The sequence below is a fragment of the Anser cygnoides genome, unplaced genomic scaffold, assembly GCF_040182565.1.
Source record: "Anser cygnoides isolate HZ-2024a breed goose unplaced genomic scaffold, Taihu_goose_T2T_genome scaffold_51_1, whole genome shotgun sequence".
Classification (NCBI taxonomy): Eukaryota; Metazoa; Chordata; class Aves; order Anseriformes; family Anatidae; genus Anser; species Anser cygnoides.
In genome coordinates, this window is record NW_027103074.1 from 480705 (window position 1) to 503014 (window position 22310).

At 44.5% G+C, this 22310-nt stretch overlaps 1 protein-coding gene and 1 long non-coding RNA gene across 2 annotated transcripts in view; one reads left to right on the top strand and one right to left on the bottom strand.

The window, feature by feature from the left end:
* The window catches only part of LOC136789488 (microtubule-associated protein 1B-like), a 66309-nt gene that overhangs the window by 20129 nt on the left and 23870 nt on the right, over positions 1 to 22310 (bottom strand). The window lies entirely within an intron of this gene.
* Positions 7491 to 15111, top strand: LOC136789489 (uncharacterized). Its single transcript, XR_010828217.1, has 2 exons — positions 7491 to 13336; positions 13788 to 15111. It is a non-coding gene; the product is annotated as an uncharacterized lncRNA (long non-coding RNA).

Here is a 22310-nt window from a genome sequence, read left to right on the forward strand (position 1 = left end):
TCCTCTGTGGACTGAAAAGGAAAGACATATTGCAGGGAGGGTGGAGCTGAATAAGACAGCCTGGTCTGCTCCCCATGTAACATCTAGTCCACCTAAGAAAAGGTGAAAGGTGATAGTAGTAGGAGACTCTCTTCTGAAAGGTACAGAGGCATCCATCTGCTGACCTGATCCGCTCTTGAGGGAAGTCTGATGCTTACCTGGGGCTTGTATCACGGATGTCATCAAGAGACTGAGAAGCCTTGTACAGCCTAATGAATATTATCCACTCCTGCTGTTTCATGTGGGCACCAGTGATGCAGCCAACAGCAGTTTGAGGATTATCAAGAGGGATTACAGAGCCCTGGGAGCAGCAGTAAAGGACTTGGGAGTGCAGATGTTTTCTTCATCAGTCCTGCTCGTAAAAGGGAAGGGGATTGAAAGGGCCAGTCAAATCTGGCAAATCAATGGATGGTTCCAGGATGGTTGGTGTTTCAGACAGAGGTTCAGCTACTTAGACCAGGGGATCTGGCCCAGTCAGCATGGGTTCATGAAAGGCAAGTCCTGCCTGACCAATCTCATCTCCTTCTATGACCAGGTAACCCTCCTGGTGGATGAGGGAAAGGCTGTTGACGTAGTCTACCTAGAATTCAGCAAAGCCTTTGACACGGTCTCCCACAGTATTCTCCTGGAGAAGCTGGCAGCCCATGGCTTGGACACGTATGCTCTTTGTTGGGTTAAAAACTGGCTGGATGACCAGGCCCAGAGAGAGGTGGTGAATGGAGTGAAATCCAGCTAGCAATTCGTCATGAGTGGTGTTCCCCCGGGGTCAGTGTTGGGGCCCATCCTCTTTAGTGTCTTTAATGATGAGTTGGACTAGGGAATTGAGTGCACCCTCAGGAAGTTTGCAGACGACACCAAGTTGGGGGGAAGTGTCAGTCTGCCCGAGAGTAGGAAGGCCCTGCAGAGGGACCTGGGAAGGCTGGATTCCTGGGCAGAGGCCAATGGGATGAGGTTCAACATGGCTAAGTGCTGGGTCCTGCACTTTGGCCACCTCAACCCCATGCAATGCTATGGGCTCGGGGCAGAGTGTCTGGAAAGCTGTGCAGAGGAAAAGGATCTGGGGGTGTTGGTTAATGCTTGCCTGAACATGAGCCAGCAGCGTGCCCAGGTGGCCAAGAAGGCCAACGGCATCCTGGCTAGTATCAGGAATAGTGTAGCCAGCAGGACCAAGGAGGTGATCATCCTCCTGTACTCAGCTCTGGTGAGGCCGTACCTTGAGTACTGTGTTCAGTTCTGGGCCCGCTTCTGGGCCTCTCACTTCAAGAAACACATTGAGGCCCTGGAGCATGTCCAGAGAAGCTGATGAAGGGTCTGGAACACAGGTATTATGAGGAGTGGTTGAGGAAACTGGGGTTGTTTAGTCTGGAGAAGAGAAGGCTCAGGGGATAACTTATTGCTCTCTACAACTACCTGAAAGGAAGTTGTGGGGAGCTGAGGGTCAGCCTCTTCACACAGATAACTAGCGATAAGACAAGAGGGAATGGCCTCAAGTTGCACTAGGGGAGGTTCAGGTTGGAATTTAGGAGACATTTCTTCTCAGCAAGAGTAGTTAGGCATTGTGAGAGGTTGCCCAGGGAGGTGGTGGAGTCACCATCCCTGGGGGTGTTTTAGAAAAGGTTGGACGTGGTGCTTAGTGACATGGTTTACTGGGTGATATTCGTGGTAAGGATCAGTTGGACTAGATGATCTTGGAGGTCTTTTGTAACCTTAACAATTATATGATTCTATGATTCTATGACCATGGGAATCGCTTTGAGAAACCTGGTCTGCTGGGGGCTGATGGGGTCCACCTGTCAGAGAAGGGGAAAAGCATCTTTGGTCATAGGTTTGCCAAGCTGGTGAAGAGGGCTCTAAATGGGAGTTGCTGGGGGAGGGGAACCTTAATTCATCCCGCTCCTCCCAGTTTGAGGCTAGTGTCAGTGATAGATGCCCAGAGCCTGGAGAAGGGTCATGGGTCAGCAGGAGAGCACCTGAAAAGCAGCACAAAGGAATTCCAGACACTCCAGCCAGTAAGTCAGCTTCATCAGGGGCCCAACTTAAATGTCTCTATGCTCACACATGGGGAATAAACAAGAGGAGTTAGAGATGTACACATGCCTGCAGGGCTATGACCTCATTGGCATTACAGAGACATGGTGGGATGGCTCCCATGACTGGGGTGTTGGAATTGAAGGATACAGGCTCTTTAGAAAAGACAGGCACGAGAAACAAGGAGGGGGTGTTGCCCTCTATGTCAATGAGCTGCTGGAGTGCATGGAGCTCTGCCTGGGGATGGATGAGGAGCTGACAGAGAGCTTATGGGTCAGGATTAAAGGGAGGGAAGGGGCAAATGACATTATAGTGGGGGTCTGCTACAGGCCACCTGATCAAGAAGACCAAGCAGATGAGGCCCTCTATAGACAGACAGGAGCAGACTCAGATTCACAAGCCCTGGTTCTCATAGGGGACTTCAACCACACCGATATGTGTTGGAGGGACAGCACAGCAGGGCTTTGGCCATCCAGGAGGTTCCTGGAATGCACTGATGACAACTTCCTTCTCCAAGGGATAGAGGAGCCAATGAGGAGAGGTGCTATGCTGGACCTCATTCTCACCATCAAGGAGGGGCTGGTGGGGAATGTGAAACGCAAGGGCAGCCTTGGCTGCAGTGACCATGACATGGTGCAGTTTAGGATCCTGAGGGCAAGGAGGACAAAGTACAGCAAGCTTACTACCCTGTATTTCAGGAGAGCAGACTTTGGCCTCTTCAGGAATCTGCTTGGTAGAGTCCTGTGGGACAAAACGCTGGGGGGAAGACGGGCACAAGAAAGCTGGTTAATATTCAAGGATCACCTCCTCCAAGCTCCAGAGCAATGCATCCCAACAAAGAGGAAGTCAGGCAAAAACACCAGGAGGCATCCATGGATGAACAAAGAACTCCAGGTCAAAGTCAAGCAGAAACAGGAGGCCTACAGAGAGTGGAGGCAAGGACAGATAGCCTGTGAGGAATACAAAGAAATTGTCCAAGCAGCCAGGGATCAGGTTAGGAAAGCCAAAGCCCTTTTAGAATTTTTAGCCCTTTTTAGCCCTTTGGCCAGTACATCAAGGGCAACAAGAAAGGCTTCTATGGGTACATCAGTGATAAAAGGAAGACTAGAGAAATTGTGGGCCCTCTCTGGAAGGAAACAGGAGACCTGGTTACCTGGAATACAGAGAAGGCTGAGGTACTCAATGAATTTTTTGCCTCAGTCTTCACCAGCAAGAGCTGTAACCACATTGCCCAAGTCCCAGAAGGCAAAGGCAGGGACTGGGAGAATGAAGAACCTCCCACTACTGGAGAAGATCGGTTTCAAGACCAGCTAAGGAACCTGAAGGTGCGCAAGTCCATGGGACCTGATGAGGTGCATCCATGGGTCCTGAGGGAACTGGTGGATGAAGTTTCTAAGCCACTGTCCATCATATTTGAGAAGTCATGGCAGTCTGGTAGAGTTCCCACTGACTGGAACAGGGGAAACATAACCCCCATTTTTAAAAAGGGAAAAAGGAAGACCCAGGAACTACAGGTGAGTCAGTCTCATCTCTGAGCCTCGCAAGAGCAGATGGAGCAGATCCTCCTGGAAACTATCCTAAGTCACATGGAAAATAAGGAGGTGATTGGTGACAGCCAACATGGTGGCAAGAACAGAATCTTGAGGGCCACAGTGACCAAGTAAAACCTTTTGCTTCATTATGTGTAAAATAAATATTAAAGTTCACACCCCAGAATATGATAATGAGCTTAAAGAAGTACATGCTAAACATATATGACTATAGTACTTGACTCTTCACCCAAATCATGTTAAATTTCACCCCAGGGGCAGGGAACAAATGAGGTTAGGATACAAAAGAGTGTTAGACATTAGTGAAAAAAAAAAAGAAGAAGAAAGAAAAAAATAGAAAAAAGAAAAAGAAAGAGGAAGTTAGTGTTAGGAAGAAAGTTAGAGTGAGGAAAAAAGAAGAGCTGGGGCGAGGCAGGGAGAAGAAATTGGAAACCTAGAAGAGGCAGTCGATGGGTTGTGCTCCTTCTCCTTCACCAAGACAGGGATGCCTTCTTGGTAAGCTCTGTGCTTTCACCCTTTGATGAGGAATACCCAGGATAGCATTTTGCAAGCACTGTTATCATATATTAGCGCTATTCCAGTAAGAGTATTTATCAACGGCAATTCCAAATCTGTTATATCTGTTGCCTTATTAAATATGTTCAACTTTGTGAAACTGTCTCAGTGAAAGCTCTTAGCAGGGCTCTGAAACTGGCAAACATTGAACCATAAATAATTTCAGCTTTGTGAGACTGTCTCACTGAAAGCCCTTACAGGGCTATGAAACAGGCAAACTCCAGACTCTAAGTCCCCTTTAACCCAACACAAAAGAATGACAAGCAACAGTGACAGAAAGAGCATTCCTCTATTTTTGGCAGTTCCTTCTGCTCCCCACCCCCCCACACACATACACTTTATAGCTTTTTACTCTGAAATCCTGAGTGTGTTAAAGACAACTTAAAGAGCTGCTACCCAGCTAATAAGTACCTCTAATGCAGTGTAAGAGTTTTTCCACTCAATATTTTACTCAATGAACTGCTATTAACTAAGGCGACTTATCCATTTTTTAAACTTTTAAAACTTTAGAAACTTCATTTGTTTCAGTGTGTTTCTTCCTGTTTGTGTTTAATATCATTTAAGGTTGACAAAAAATAGATTTTTTTAATGAAATACTACAAGCAGAGACACTTCATTTCCCAAAAGAAATTGTAACATGTCAGTGCTTCCCAGCACTGGCTAGCAATGCAGTTATCACTATTTTTTCAGCCTTCACTAGCAAAATTTCTGTTTTGTCTTTGAACTACATGCTCAGTTCTTTGACTCTAGTGAGACAGGGAACAAGATAAAGGATGTTGATTCCATAGGTCTTAGATAACACAATTATATGTTAATGACCACAAAGTTAAGGGAGTAAAAGAGTGTATGCATAGATAATAGCACCAGAAAGAACTGGCTTGACTGCTGATGTCTGTCAAAGACAGGAAAGGTCAGAAGTTTAGCAGCGAGGAAGACTTCTGGCCTTCATCAAAAGACCACCAGAGTATGCTGGATGACCACCCAAGGACTCCAGTACGCATGCGAATGGGGGCGGGAACCTATGTTAATGATTCTTTGGAGAGCTGATGAATATGCAAGAGACTTATGGGAAATTAGATGAATATGCATATAGGCCACTAATAAAAGCACACTGCCGGTAACCCTTGGTGTGTGTTAGGCAGATCGATCCCACACACACCCGGCACCGTAATAAAGAATACCTGCTTAATAACTTTAGTTATTGAGTTTTCACTGCATCAGTTTGGCGACCCAGATGGGACACTCTGTCCAGCTGCAGGAGCTGCTGAGATGTGGGACTCTCTAGGCGTGCGCCAGGAAATTCTCGGAGGGACTCCTCACCTCAGCTGGCTCACCGTGGGGACAGACAAGAACCATCTTTTCCAAAGGTATTCTTCTTGGAATTTTGTTTGGTTGGTATACTGTTGTTTTGTAAGGTATCCATAAAGCATAGAAGATGTTCTATGTTGGGTGCCGTATGTGGGAATAAAAATGTTGTTTTTGCAGAGTTACATTGTTTAAAGGTAAGGAATGTGGTATTGAGATATGCTTGCAGTGATAAGAAAACTTAGCAGGTGACCTTGTAAAATGCAGACAACCAGACTCCTTAGAACAATTAGGTGAAGATCATGGTGTCAAGTCCAGTCAGATAAGTGAAGAAACATTACCACTTCAAATAGTAAAAAAATCAAAAGAAATTTGAAATTTAACAGACCAGCAACTGAAGGCCATGCATTGTCTGTGAAGCATCAGATAGATTGTGAACCTGGATTACCTACTCAGTGGGGAAACAGGGGAGAGTCCCGGTCATCGAGGAAAGAAAGTATATAAACCATACTGTGTGACTAGTAGGCGCCCTCCTGCTTGTGGAACGCCCGCCATTGCAATCGCGAATAAATTACTACTTCACTGAGATCCTCGCCTGAGCCTAAGTTATTGGCTACGGAGTGTTTCTCACAATCTGGGGGCTCGTCCGGGATCCAGTCACCTACCGGGGAGCCCCACCGCCGCAGCAGCAGGAAGGCATGCCCCGCTGATTTCAGCGGTCCTGTGCATCAACGGTGGCGGTTCTGCGGAGAGCTGACAGAGGGCCCGAAACTGATTAAAGAGGCAGGATCCATGAAGTAGTGGGGAAGGGAAGAAGGTAGGCACTCCGGGTTTAAGAACTGATCCGGTAACTCTGTGCACAGACCGAGGTAAGAAATATTAAGTATTGCCTTGGGGGTCGGGTGAGACTCTGTGTGATGTGTGATTGAAACGTACTTTTGTACAAAGCAAGTGTGGAGTCCTGATCCGCGGTTCCGTAGCTCCACGAGGGGCACAGCCAGAGCCGGATGAAGCATGAGATAAGAGAGAGAAAGGAAGAGTCTCGGGAAATTTGGTGTACGGTAAGCCCTTGCACAGGGAAGTGCTTGGCAGTACACCAGGGAATCTGGTAAACTCATAGGCGTGCAGTACCCCTTGCACGGTAAAGTGCTTGGCAGTACACCCCCATTTTCCAGAATCAGAACGTTAGTGTGTGGTACCCTGCAGGAGGTAAATTTCTGTAGCAGCACACTGACAAGGGCTAGGACAAATGGGAAAATATGGGTTCCAAGGAACAGGGAGATATCCCTGGGGGAGTGCCTACCGAAAATTCTTCCTGAAGAATGATAAGAAATTGGAAAAATAATCACAAAATTGGAGGAAATGATAAAAGAAGAAAATGGTTAAATATTGTGTATCAGACTGGACAAAAGAACCAATTAAGGAAACAGCAGTATTTTGGCCAAAATATGGGTCTGATGAAAATTCAGACTTGAAATTTATATGTAAACAATAAGATTCCTTTTTCGGAGAAGGAGCCAAGTTATGCTCCCTATAATCCTAATATTGCACCGGTGGCAGCAGCAGTCGCTCCAGGAAGGGAGACAGGGCCTGCAATTAACACTGTCCCTGGAGAAGGAGTGCACTCTAGGCTCCGGCAAGAATTAGAACAACCTAGAAGAGATACTGAGAATTTCGCCTTCCCTGATACTAGCAGTACTAACACTCCTATGTATCCTCTTAGGTGAGCTCCCCCCCTCCTTACCAGCAGAGAGGTTAGGAGTTTTAAGGAGATGAAGTCTTTAATTGAGGATCCCATCAGGCTAGCTGAACTATTAGACCAGTTCCTAGGACCTAACTTATACTCCTGGGGGGAAATGATGTCTATACTAAGTCTGTTGTTTACAGGGGAAGAAATGAGAATGATCAGGAGGAGAGCTGCTATACAAGAATGAGAAGGAGCTCATCCTCTGGGACCAGGGGTAATACCGGCAGGGCAGAAATACCCACTTGCTGATCCTGGCTGGAGTGGTGATAGTGTGCAGCACAAGGGGTCATGTGGGAGACTTGGGGTTGGGGTGGGGGAGTGCTTGGGGGTGAGTTCCGAGGACCCGGTATCCCAAGGCCTCTTGAAAGTTCATTTTGTGATTAAAGCTTGGAAGATATACAGAAAAAGCTCCAGAAGGTGGGGGGATGTAGTGAACAGTCACTGTGGGGGGCCTTCCTGTGGGAAGCCCTGAAGGTGTGTGTCAGGAGGGGAGATGAGAAGGAAAAGGCAGAGAGCGAAACTAATGGTATTGACAGTGTAGCAGGTAGTCAGGCAGAGGATTGGAGAAAGAGGAAGAAACTCTTCAGGGGGAGTCGGGGCCAGGATGGAAAGGAGAGGAGGAGAGATGAAGGAATGGCAGGCAAGGAAGGCTGCCTGTGTTGCAGCCTGAATCTTAGCAGGGACAGGTTTTGATGGGGTGTTTTAAGTGTGGCCAGGCTGGCCACTTCAGGTAGGAATATCCAGAGTGGAAGAAGGAGAGAAGGAAAATGGGATGAAATATGGTATACTGATATGTTGTTTCAGCATCCTGGAGGGAGAAAGGTATGGAATTAAGTTGGCCAATGACTGAGCCTTTGGTGAAAGTACAGGCTGGAGAAAGATAGAAAGAAGTGTTAAAAAGGGTTATTGAAGGTGTTAAAGGTGTGGTATGTAGTGGTTGACAGAGCTGTTTGAAGTTGAATGAGCAGGGAAAGAGGATGTAGGCATTATCTAAGTAACAGTCTAGAAGTTTTGGTATATTTGCTGTGGTGTTTGGTCAGTTTCCCAAGTAATAGGGAGGGACGGGGGACGGGGGGGGGGGACGACGACAGCCTGCTCCACCAGGGGCCTCTCCACAGGCCACAGTGGGGCTTCGGCTCAGGCGCCTGGAGTGCCTCCTCCCCCTCCTTCTGTGCTGACTTTGGTGTCTGCGGGAAGGTTTCTCACTCCTCGTACTCCCAGCTGCTGTTGAGCAGCAGGTTTTTGTTTGTTCGTTTTCATTTTCTTGGATGTGCTCTCACAGAGGCACGGACTGTGTTGCTCATGGCTTGGCTCTGGGCAGCGGTGGGCCCCTTTGGGGCCGGCTGAAATTGTCCCTTATCTGCCATGGGGAGTGTGATAAATTAGCGGGTGTTTGTTCATTGTCTTTAAAAGGAATTCAGAGGATCTGCTGAGAAGATAAGGTTTTGCAATTTACGACCTTGTTAAGGGGGAAGACTAAGCAAGTAGATAGTGGGGTGGGGGTGTTGGATAAACATCCTTGGTAAAACAAAGACTCTGTGAAATACTGTTTCCCGCTTCACTACCCTCCCCCTTGAACACGAGCACAATGCATGATCATTGAAAGAAAAACAACGACCCCCAACAACGAACTGCACAGCTTCAGAAGGTCCAACAAGTCCTGACAAGCCGAAACTTGGATGCTATAAAACGGCGACACTGAAAGGGGAAAGTTGCGTGCTGTGGTGGAGCGGAGACTCCCCAGCCGCCCAGCGCTGTTTTGCTTGTGCCTGCTTACTTAATTAATAAAATATTTCTGATAGACCAAGAAATTTGTATGGTCTCACTTATAACAAATTTGGTGCCGTGACTCGGATAAAGACGGATTGACTGGGAATCCCTCTAGGGGAGGCGCCCCGCCGATTCTGGCGGCCCCGGGAACGGGAAATCCCGCTCGAGCCCTTCACCGACGAACCCAAAATTAGGCACAAGCAAATAAAACCGGTAACCCCAAGCAATCTTTGTGCACGAAGACCGAACGAAGACCCACGGGGTGGGTAAGTATAGGCCGGTGATCCGTTCGGTTGGGGTTGGTGATCCCGGAGTGCGTCTGTGTGAGACGTCCAATTGCGGACGAAGTGAGTGCGGACCCCTCAGTAGTGCGGTTCCCACATCCCGCGAGGGACTGGGCCACGACCAGGGGGAAGCGGCTGTGTGTGTGTGTGAAGGCACTCCGGAAGATGGGACAGAAGAAGAGTAAGCCTTCTGGTCCCATGGGTGGGGTAATGCCTAGTGCTAGGTTGCCCCCTATTCCCACAGATAGTCCACTGGGGTTAATGATTAAGAATTGGAGTGATTCCCCTTTTAGGCGGGGAAAGGATAAAGTAAAAATGATTCATTATTGTGTTGAAGTTTGGGGAGGTAGGCAAATTATTGGCCCATATTTGGGTCGTTTGAAGACTGGGTTTGCCAAGCCTTAAACATTTATGTAAATACAAAGGAACCTTTTTGTTTAGAGGGGAGCGAATATGCGAGCCTTTGGATTGGCTCAGAGAATCGAGTTAATCTGTACCCTCTGTACCCTTTAAAAGAAAAAGGAGGGGCAAAATTACAAATTGTGGAGCAAGAGATAAAGTACCTGGGTCACCAGTTAAGTAAGGGGACTAAGAAGTTAGACCCAGGCAGAATCAGTGGAATATTGGCTTTAGCGTCCCCGTGAACTAAAAGGCAGGTACGGCAACTGTTAGGGTTGACCGGATACTGTAGACAATGGATAGAAGATTATAGTGGAAAGGTTAAATTTTTATATAACAAGCTGAATAAGGATGGATTACTCAAATGGACAAAAGAAGATGAGGAACGACTGAACAAGTTAAAGGAGGAACTAGTACGCCCCCCAGTGTTAAGCTTACCAGATTTAAGGAGGCTGTTTTGTTTTGTTTTGTTTTTTTTGTGAACAGCGCAGCAGGCACAGCATACGGAATGGGCAAGAAGTTAAAAAAAAAAAAACAAACCTGTGGCCTATTTGTCTAAATTATTGGATCCGGTTAGCCGGGGTTGGCCAAACTGTTTGCAGGTAGTGGTAGCTGCTGCCTTGTTAGCGGAAGAAGCACAGAAGATCACTTTTGGGGGGGAAATCAAAGTAATATCTCTACACAATATATGCGGGGTACTGCAACAGAAGGCAGAGAAATGGATCACTGACGCCAGATTATTAAAATATGAAGGAATTTTGATTTCCTCTCCAAAATTAACATTAGAAACAACCTCCCTACAGAACCCTGCTCAATTTCTTTATGGGGAACCAAATGAGTCCTTAGGACACGATTGCCTCCGAAATATAGAAGAGCAAACGAAATTGAGACCTGATCTAGAGGAGGTGGAATTACCCATCGGTGAACAGATATATGTGGATGGTTCCTCGAGAGTAGTCGAGGGAAAGCAAAAATCAGGATACGCGTTAGTAAACGGGAAAACATTTGAGATAGTGGAATCTGGACCTTTGAGTCCTAGCTGGTCCGCCCAAGCTTGCGAGCTATATGCCATATTGCGGGCCCTAAAATTGTTGAAAAATAAAAGCGGTACAATATATACAGATTCAAAATATGCTTATGGGGTAGTACATACATTTGGTAAAATATGGGAAGAAAGGGGGCTCATCAATTCACAAGGAAAGGGTTTAATACATCAGGAATTGATTACCCAGGTTTTACAAGCTATCAGAGAGCCCAAAGAAATTGCCGTAGTACATATAAAAGGGCATCAAAAAGGCCTCACCTCTCAGGTTAGGGGTAATAATCTAGCAGATCAGGAGGCAAAAAGGGCAGCATTAATGAGTATAAGAATTAGAAGAACGAGGGAAGATTGCCCAGACTGTGGGAAATACTTAATACTTATACTTAAGATATAGTAATTAATATAATAATAATATAATAATATATAATAATGCTTAATATAATACTTAATACTGTGGGAAAGACTTAAAGGAATTTCCATGTTATGATTGCTGGAGTGAATGGGGAGTTGATGGGATTGAATGCAATTGTTCTGAGGAAGAAAGCCCGCCTTATAAAAACTGCTACAAGTGCGGGCCGACTAACTCCCTGTGGTCGAATGGACCCATTCCCCTCCCCTTACTCTGTTTCACTATTACAGAAGAAGACAAGATGACACAAATGGGGGTTCAAAACAAAAAAAAAACAAACAAAAAAAAAAACCAAAAAAAAAACGATAAAGGGAAATGGGTACTGCCTGATGGACGGGAAGTGTTACCAAAATCAGTAGCTATGAGGGTGCTACGGAGATTTCATGAACAGACGCACTGGGGTACTCAGGCGTTGGTGGATCAATTTGCCACATATTATATGTGTATAGGGATTTATAATATAGCAAAGAGGATCGTAAATGATTGCATAACTTGTCGGAGGGTAAATGCTCAACACATGAGAAAAAGGGTCCCGGGAGGAGGACGAGAATTGGCACATCGACCTTTTGCAAAGATTCAATTAGATTTTACTGAACTTCCAAAAACGGGGCGATATAGATACTTATTGGTTATTGTAGACCACCTCACAAACTTTGTTGAAGCATTCCCTACGGCAAGGGCCACAGCTCAAACCGTGGTAAAGATATTATTAGAAAGCATCATACCCAGATACGGGGTAATAGAAGCAATTGACTCTGATCGAGGCCCACACTTTGTGTCAAAGGTATCCCGAGACACGATGAAGGCTCTGGGAATTAAATGGGAATATCACACTCCCTGGCATCCTCAGAGTTCGGGAAAGGTAGAACGAATGAATGGTGGAATTAAAAAGCAACTAACAAAGCTTATGATAGAGACTAAAACCTCCTGGGTGAAATGTTTACCGCTTGCACTATTGAATATCCGGACATAGCCCCGAGCCGATGTCGGAATCTCACCTTTTGAAAGGCTGTATGGTATGCCTTATGATTTAGAGATGCCATCTGATCACCCCCAGGTACAGGATATCCAATTAAAACCTTATTTAATACAGCTTATGAACCGACGGAGGGAGTTGCAAGCGAAAGGCTTGGTGGCTAGATATAGCAATCCATAGGATACAACCTGGAGATAGGGTTCTAATTAAGACATGGAAAGAAACGTCTTTAACACCACGGTGGGGAGGCCCCTATGTTGTTTTACTTATCACAGAGACGGCTATCCGGACGGCTGAGAAGGGGTGAACGCATGCCAGTCGCGTGAAAGGACCGATCCAGAAAAGCGAATGGGAAGCGGTCGCAGGCCCTGATGACTTAAAGCTCACGTTGAAACGAACTCGATAAGTATGGTCTAACTGTCTATGTATCGTAAAAAAAAAAAGGAGGAGAGGGGACCCTGTTTGATCAGAAAAAGGTCGCGGTTACCTGAGAAACTCCCCTGAAGAACACTGCTGCTGCCAAGAAGAACCTGCACCTTGTAGTTCGCTGCAACCGAACTGACAAGCGAGGCAGAGAGTGAAACGGTGGGGAATTACGTGGCCAGGTAAAGAACTCTGGAAAATGGGCCCTAGCCATTTTTTTTTTTGCGATACATAGTAATGGGTACGATTGTTTACACTGTTCCTGGGTCTGCGCACCCTCACAAACCTTTTAAATGGAGCCTGATTAGATGGGAAGATCACCATGTTGTTCAGCAGATAACTACTGCTGGGGGACTGATAGGGGAGGCATCATCTATATAAAGAAGGAAGAGACTAAGAGTCCCCAACGGGTGGGACCAAATCAGAAACTGTCGGGGAGTGTTTTGAGGATTCAGCCTACACAAGCTTTTAGAATGCTAACTCCTAATAGCCCTAAACCACTGGAGGTTGCTAATAAATCAGTAAACCCGGAGTACGGGATTAGAAATGAAGGGGTGACCGGGAATAACATATGGAGAATCATGAATGCTAGTTATCAGTTGTTGAATCAACCAAATCCAGACGTGCCTAGACCTTGCTGGTTATGTCTTGATATAAGGCCCTCATATTACGACGCCATTGGGGATCTGGGAGAGACCACCCGTTCAAACGAAACCGATCCCCCACAATGCAATTGGGGAAGGGATGTAGGAATAACGTTAACGGAAGTAACTGGGAATGGCAGATGCGTAGGCACGGTCCCTGGTGATGTGGGAATAGAAATGTTGTTTTTGCAGTGTTACATTGTTTAGAAGGAAGGAATGTGGTATTGAGATATGCTTACAGTGATAAGAAAGCTCAGCAGGTGACCTCCTAAAATGCAGACAACCAGACTCCTTAGAGCAATCAGGTGAAAATCACTATGTTAAGTCAAGCCAGATAAGGGGAGAAAACATTACCATCTCAAAAACAGGCCGGCAACTGAAGGCCAGGCATTGTCTGTGAAGCATCAGATAGATTGTGAACCTGGATTACCCACTCCAGTGGGGAAACAGGGGAGGGTCCTGTCATCAAAAAGTATATAAACTGTGTTTTTGGAGCTGGTAGGTGCGCTCTCCTGCTTGTGGGGCGCCCGCCATTGCAATCGCGAATGGATTGCTACTTCACTGAGATCCCCGCCTGGGCCTGGGTTGTTGGCTACGGAGTGTTTCTCACAGTAAGAAGTTCCATCTATGCAATATTACAGAAAATGTTACACAGTTAGACAAAGAAAAATGGTTAATACCAGCAGATAACACCAGATGGGTATGTTCGTCTCTGGGGGTAACTCCATGCTTATCTTTGAAATTGTTCAACTCGTCTCATGATTTTTGTGTACAGGTAGTAATTATACCTAGGATTCTTTACCATTCTGAGGAGTATATGTACATCCAACATGCTATGGCAAAAAAAACACTTAAGGAAGAGAGAGCCTATTACGGCTGTCACTTTAGCCACTCTGATGATTCTGGGGGCTGCAGGAGCCGGAACTGAAATTACCTCTCTGGTAAAACAAAGCCAAGAATTTACCTCTCTACGCATTGCTGTAGATGAGAATTTGGCCCGTATCGAGCAATCTGTATCAGCTTTAGAGAAATCTGTACGACAAAATCGTAGGGGATTAGATGTGATTTTTCTACAACAAGGAGGATTGTGTGCAGCCCTACGAGAGGAGTGTTGTGTATATGCAGATCATACTGGAGTAGTAAGGGATACAATGACTAAATTGAGAGAAGGGCTAGAAAAACGAAAAATAGAAAATGAAGCCCACCAGAACTGGTATGAATCCTGGTTTAATTACTCACTTTGGCTCACTACACTGCTATCAACTATAGCAGGACCTTTGTTGCTGCTCATATTAACACTAACTTTTGTACCATGTATATTCAATCGAATAATCGCGATTGTAAAAAAACCGATTAGAGGCAGCTCACCTTATGCTTGTGCGTGCGAAATATGAATCTCTTGAACAGGAGGAGGATGACGCAGAAACTTTAATATTGAGCAAACAAGTGCTTCAAAAATTCATCAATGAACAAAATATGTTAGAAAAAGAAAAAGGAGGGATTGTGATAAATTAGCGGGTGTTTGTTCATTGTCTTTAAAAGGAATTCAGAGGATCTGCTGAGAAGATAAGGTTTTGCAATTTACGACCTTGTTAAGGGGGAAGACTAAGCAAGTAGATAGTGGGGTGGGGGTGTTGGATAAACATCCTTGGTAAAACAAAGACTCTGTGAAATACTGTTTCCCGCTTCACTACCCTCCCCCTTGAACACGAGCACAATGCATGATCATTGAAAGAAAAACAACGACCCCCAACAACGAACTGCACAGCTTCAGAAGGTCCAACAAGTCCTGACAAGCCGAAACTTGGATGCTATAAAACGGCGCCACTGAAAAGGGAAAGTTGCGTGCTGTGGTGGAGCGGAGACTCCCCAGCTGCCCAGCGCTGTTTTGCTTGTGCCTGCTTACTTAATTAATAAAATATTTCTGATAGACCAAGAAATTTGTATGGTCTCACTTATAACAGGGAGGCTTCTGGATTTTTCTCGCGGGGGCTGCCACTGCAGCCCCCCCCCCCGAACCTTGCCATCGAACCCAATACACTGGGGCATCTAGGTCATTACTGGCCTGTAAAGTATCAGGGATTAAATTAACTAATGAAACCCTAAAAAGTGATGGGGGTAGAAGGGGCTGGGATAACAGTGCCACCTTTGGGGGATACCAAGCTGAGACTAGGGGATAAAATGATCACTGGGCAATTATTGTATGCACCTGAGGCAGGGACTAACTTGTTGGGAAGGGATTTGATGATGAAATTGATCATTCAAATAGTAAGTTGTTAGACTGGAATAGCGGCGTTATTAATGGGGTGCTCTCAAACCCTGAGAGCAAAGATATATTTGCCTTCGAGTGGAAAAACCCTGAAATGGGGCGGAAGCAACAACACAGATGGACAATTTTACCTCAAGGGTTTACAGAGTCACCGAAACTATTTGGGCAAGTTCTAGAACAGATTTTGGAGCAATTCCAACCTCCAGAGATGGGGTGTTACTGTTACAATATGTGGATGATCTTTTATTGTCAGGACAGGAGAAAACATTTGTGAAGGAAGCCACTAAAAAGCTATTCAACTTTCTGGGAAAACAGGGCTTGATTGCATCGAAAAATAAATTACAATATATGGAAAGAGAAGTCAAGTATTTATGACATCTAGTGTCTGAGGGAAAACAGAATTAATTCAGAGAGCATTCAGGGAATTGTTGAAAACTAAGAAAGAACTAAAAAGTTTTAAGAGAATGGTTTTTTTTAAGGAATCAGGAGCCACGAAGTCTGAGGGAAAATGGATACTTCCTGATGGGAGAGAAATGCTGAATAAAGCACCAATGAGGCAAATACGATGTTTTACATCAAGAGAGTCATTGGGAGGTGCAAGCAATGTGTGATGTTGTGCTAAAAAAGTATGTCTGTGTAGGAATATACACTTTAGTGAAGCAAATATGCAGAGGATGTACCATATGTCAAAAGGCAAATAAAAAGGTCATCTGTAACTCACCTAGAGGGGGACGGGAGCCAGGGATTCGACCTTTCCAAAGTATACAGGTAGACTTTACTGAGTTACCTAAAGCAGAGAGACTTAAGTACTTGTTTGTCCTAATTGACCACGTGACTGGATGGGTGTAAGCTTTCCCCTCCGTATCTGCCACTGTGAACATCGTGACTAAGGTATCACTGGAGCAAATAGTCCCTAGATATGGGATAGCTGAAAACATTGATTCAGATCAAGGAAGTCATTTCACTTCACAAGTACTGCAAGGGTTAATGCAGGCCTTAGAGATTGAGTGGGCTTTTCACACCCCCTGGCACCCCTCCTATTCTGGGAAGGTGGAGCGAATGAACCAGACATTAAAGAAGCAATTAACTAAATTAGTGTTAGAAACCCAACTTCCTTGGGTAAAATGCTTACCTTTAGCACTCCTACAGGTTCAAACAGCACCAAGAAAGGATATAGGAATTTCACCATATGAGATGCTGTTCGGATTACCCTATCTGGGCAGAAGGGATGAGATACCACAATTCAAAACAAGAGAGAATTTTCTTAAGAACTGTATTCTGGGGTTGTCCTCTTCTTTGTCGTCTCTCAGGACCCGTGGGTTGTTGGCTCAAACCCCACCTTTGGAATTCCCCATTCACCACCATCACCCAGGAAACTGGGTCCTGATTCGGACCTGGAAAGAATCAAAACTCCAGCCTGAATGGGAAGGACTATTCCAAGTACTACTAACCACTGAAACAGCCGTAAGAACTGCAGAAAAAGGTTGGACTCACTGTACTTGAGTGAAGGCATCTGTCGACCCTGGTACCTGGGAAGCTGTTCTTACAGAAGACTTGTTGGAAGTTGAAATCGAAGAGAAAAAAATCTCATAGTGGACTCTGAGCAGGAAAAAAGCTTACAATTGTAAACTAACCTTTTATTTTCACAGGTAACTAATGAGTGTGACTTGTGATTGAGAGAAAGGACTGGCCTATAGCGAATCGTGCTCCCAAGGGGTTTTTGTTCTAGTAGTAGTGTACATATATCTTGTTCTTTGTATTGATAATTATTTGGAAACCTAAGGGTTAAAAATAATGACAGGGAAAAATCAACTATTAATTTTGTTTCTAGTGATTGTAGGCCTCAGATAAGGCATTGGTCAATTGGCAACTTGGAAAAGGCATGACCAGACAATAGTAAGATGGGATACCCCGTCAAAATATGGGTGAATGTGACAGAGGGTTATGTACCACAATCCGTCACGTTTGATGCTTGTGAGGTGTTAGCTTGTGGAGATTTAAATGCCCAAGGACACTTGAGCAGAGAGAACAAATAACTGGTAGAGACCCAACAGCCAGATTGAGAATAGCTGTATGGAAACGATCCTCTATTGCCATCAGAGAAAGGGAGAAACTCAAGGAGAAAACAGGAGAGAAAACAGGAGGCCCTCTTTGAAATGTGGCAGTTCAAACATTTGAGATTGAAACAGGGTATGGGGATGAGAATGCCTGGATAGAATGAGTCAAATATACTGTCCAGAATCTCAACCATAGCAATTGCTATGCTTGTGCCTCGGGACGACCGATTGCCCAGATAGTGCCCTGCCCATTGGGGTGGACCAAGTATTCCCAGGGGATGCGATGTATGATTGCATTGTACCAAGAAAAGACTGCCTGGGGAAGTGAGGCCTGTAAGTCTCTCTCTTTGCTATTCCCTTCCTTGTGTGATAGCAATATCAGGGTTCCCCCTGCATTCTCTACAGCTATAGGTAACCATATAGCTTGCCTCTCACGGCAGGGTGTGAGTGCTACCCGGTATCTGGGAGGATTTGTCTTGCGCACGAGGACCTTGAATGCTACCGAGGACTTGATGGGAAACTGCTCAAGACTTGAGATTCCCCAGGGCAGATCTCTGGTGGTACTGTGGAGGGAAGATCTTACCGTCCACCCTACCATCTAACTGGGGAGGCACTTGTGCACTTGTTCAATTAGCTATACCCTTCACCCTGGCATTTGAAAGAGAAACATCACAAATACCCAGAAGAAGTAAAAGAGGCTTAGGAATATCATTCGATGATAGAGTATACATAGATTCTATTGGGGTGCCTAGAGGAGTTCCCGATGAACAGGAAGCCAGGAATCAAATTGCTGCAGGGTTTGAGTCACTGTTCTGGTGGGTAACAATCAATAAGAATGTGGATTGGATTACTTATATTTATTATAATCAGCAGAGATTCATAAATTATACAAGGGATGCGATAAGAGGAATCGCTGAACAACTAGATGCCACCAGCAAAATGGCTTGGGAAAACAGAATATCATTAGATATGATGCTCTCAGAGAAAGGAGTTGAGTGCGTGATGCTGGGCAATCATCGTTGCACTTTTATACCCAACAGTACTGCCCCGGATGGCACAGTAACTAGAGCATTGCAAGGGCTTACCACCCTTGCCAGTGAATTGGCAGAAAACTTAGGAACAGACACTTCCATGACTGGATGGTTGGAATCTTGGTTGGGTAAATGGAAAGGGATGGTAATGTCCATATTTACATCCTTGATTGTAGTAGCAGGAGTTTTGACAGCCATTCGTTGTTGCACTATCCCCTGTGTAAGAGGACTAGTACAGTGGTTAATTGAAACTGCACTGTTGAAACAAATGACCATGGAGCCACCACCTTACTCAGATAAGATGATGATATTAGAGGAGATGGAAAGCAGAGAAAGTGAAGAAGAGGAAGATATCTACCAAATTATACCTTCGAGAAAAGTTTTGCAAAAATCAACAATTTATAAAGAAGAAAAGGGGGGAATTGTGGAAACAAAAATGTTGTTTTTGCACAGAGTTACGTTGTTTAAAGGGAAGGAATGTGGTATTGAGATATGCTTGCAGTGATAAGAAAACTTAGCAGGTGACCTTGTAAAATGCAGACAACCAGACCCCTTAGAACAATTAGGTGAAGATCACGGTGTCAAGTCCAGTCAGATAAGTGAAGAAACATTACCACTTCAAACAGTAAAAAAGTCAAAAAAAATTTGAAATTTAACAGGCCGGCAACTGAAGGCCATGTATTGTCTGTGAAGCATCGGATAGGTTGTGAACCTGGATTACTCACTCAATGGGGAAACAGGGGAGGGTCCTGTTCATCGAGGAAATGAAGTATATAAACCATACTGTGTGACTAGTAGGTGCGCTCCTGCTTGTGGAACGCCCGCCATTGCAATCCCAAATAAATTACTACTTCACTGAGATCCTCGCCTGAGCCTAAGTTATTGGCTACGGAGTGTTTCGCACACATACTACTAGTCACTGGGTGTCCATGTGATTTAGTCAGTATTTTGTTTTAGTTTTGGATTTGTTCTGGTACTTTGACTCTGAATGTGTTCTTGACATTGAATAACGGAAAACTCTTAATGGATCACAATTTATACTGGGAGATTTGTTGTAATAAGTGATACTATTTGTAGTAGTGATTGCTGTTTTGTGTTGCTTGAGTGAAAGGTATAAGGGGCTTCTTTGTGTGATTGTGCTGTGTGAGTGAGACGCAGCATCGCTGTGAAGTGAGTGCGGAGTCCCGATCCGTGGTTCCACTATTCCGCGAGGAATATGGCTGGAGACAGACGAAGTGTAAGAGATTGAGAAAAGACATCATAATGGGAAGAATTTCGAGTACTATTGATAAAAAGACCCCTCTGGGTTGTATCTTGGCCCATTGGGAGGACGTTAATGGGCCATCTGGAGGAAATGTTAATCATAAGACCTTAATTAAGTATTGTAACCAATGGTGGACTTAATAGAGAGAAGAAAAAAAAATCAGGATCCAGACTGGGGAGACATTGATCTAATGTTGGCGGAGATGATGGAAACAGAAAATCAGCTAATTCTTAAAACAGACTGAGTTCATGTGCGAGCTCCAATTGCCAATGGGACTGCTCAGGGAACTGTAGACAATTGTGTTCCCCTGACCGACCCCCACCGAGACCCTAATCACCCTGGAAATTTTGAACGGTTATGTAAATATCAAAATCTGATTCAATTGGGAATTGAGAACCAGTTCCGAAAGCTAAAAATCATTCAAACCTGTATAGTATCCAACAAGGTCCAAAAGAAAACTCTACGGAATTTTTGGACCAACTTTGAAATGCAATGAAAAAAAATATATCTACATATATATATACCAATTTGGACCAGGCTTCGGAAGACAAACAGAGGCAATTGGCTAGCCTCTTTCTAGGGCAATAGGCCCCTGATATCGGAAAGAAATTATAGAAATTGGAGAGACAAGATTTGGGAGACCCAGAAGGGTTATTGAATGCAGCGTGGAAAGTATTTAGGAATAGGGAAGATGCGAAAGACAGAAGTTATCTAAGATGATAGCCATGGCAAACAGCGACTGCACTACAGCAGAAAGAGAGAAGGAGGGCGGCAAAGGGGGAACTGAAAAAGGTAAAGAAAGGACTTTAGAAGGGTTTAGAGAAACATTAGGACAGAACCAGTGTGCGTACTGCAAGAAGGAAGGAGGCTGGAAAAAAAAGAAAAAAAAGAAAAAAAAAGAAAAAGAAAGGGATTGCCTTAGGTTGTTGCAGGATAAACTTGCAACAGTCAGAGCAGGAATGACAGGGACCTGGGGCATCTACACTAGCAGATCCACTGGTTTAAATAAAGCTAGGGAACAAAGAGAGAGGCATGGATTTTTTTTGTTGGATAGGGGAGCTTCTTTCTCTGTGTTAATCCAAAAATTGATTCTGGAAAAGTGCTGAGTCTGTAAATGTAATAGAAGCAACTGGCTGTCAGGAAAAGGTGTTCTTTTTGCAATCCTTGAAATTTAAATTGGGAAAAATGATTGGAATACATCAGTTTTTATACTTACCCAATTCACCAAGGCCCTTATTAGGAAGGGACTTGCTGGAAAAAATTGTATGCAAAAATTTATTTTGAACAAGGGAAAATGGAAATAAAAGTAACATATTAAACTCTGAAGTTTATCCCTGGCAAGTCCGGAGGAAGCTCCAGACAGGACTCCCTGGATGGATGTAATTATGAACCAAGTGTATCCAGGAGTTTGGGCTACAAGAATACCTGAGAGAGCAAAGAATGCAGTACCTGAAAAAAAAAAAAAAAAAAAAAAAAAAAGATTTAAAGGAAAATGCTCCCAGGGTATGCCAAAAGCAATACCCACTAAAGGTGGAAGACAGAAGGGAAATGGAAGGAATAATCAGTAACTTTCTTAAATATGGACTATTAGTAGAATGTGAGTCAGAATATAACACTCCATATAGGCCCAGTTAGAAAGGCAGATGGAACCTATATTATAGTCCAGGATTTAAGGGCCATCAATGGAATCACAAAAGATTTATATCCTATAGTAGCCAACCCATATAACCTTTTGACAAAATTAGAAAACAGTCAAGTTTGGTTCACGGTACTAGATTTAAGAGATGCCTTTTCCTGCCTGCCCGTGGTGACTGAAAGCCAGAAACTCTTTGCCTTTGAAAAGGAAAATCCCAATAGAGGATGAAAAACTCAGCTTACTTGGACAGTGTTACCTCAGGGATTCAAGAATAGCCCCACCATATTCAGGAACCAACTAGCCTGTGATCTTGAAGCTTGGAAAACCCCTTCAGGAAAAGGGGACACTGTTGCAACACATAAGTGACCTGTTGATAGCTACTGAAGAAGAAAAAGAATGTGTAGAATGGACTATTAGTTAACTAAATTTTTTTGGCACTAATACTGTGAACCCAGCCTCTTTCCTCAGTAACAGAGTTTCCAGATTACCCATTCATGATTGCATCAAGACCATGGACACAGTATACTCCAGCCGACCAGATTTAAAGGATGCACCCCTAGAAGATGCAGAGGATTGGTATATAGATGGCAGCAGCTTTGTCCGCTAGGGAGTTCACCTCACAGGATATGCAGTAACAAACATCAGCCCAAACGGTGGAAATCATCGCCTTGATAAGAGCTCTTGAGCTAGCAAAAGGGAAAAGAATTAACATTTGGACAGACTCAAAATATGCCTTTGGTGTGGTGCATGCACACGGGGCAATTTGGAAGGAGAGAGGACTTTTATCTTCCTCAATTAAACATGCAGAAGAGATGCTGAAGTTACTCCAAGTGGTATACCTGCCTCCTAAAGTTGCCATTATGTGCTGTAAAGGACATCAAA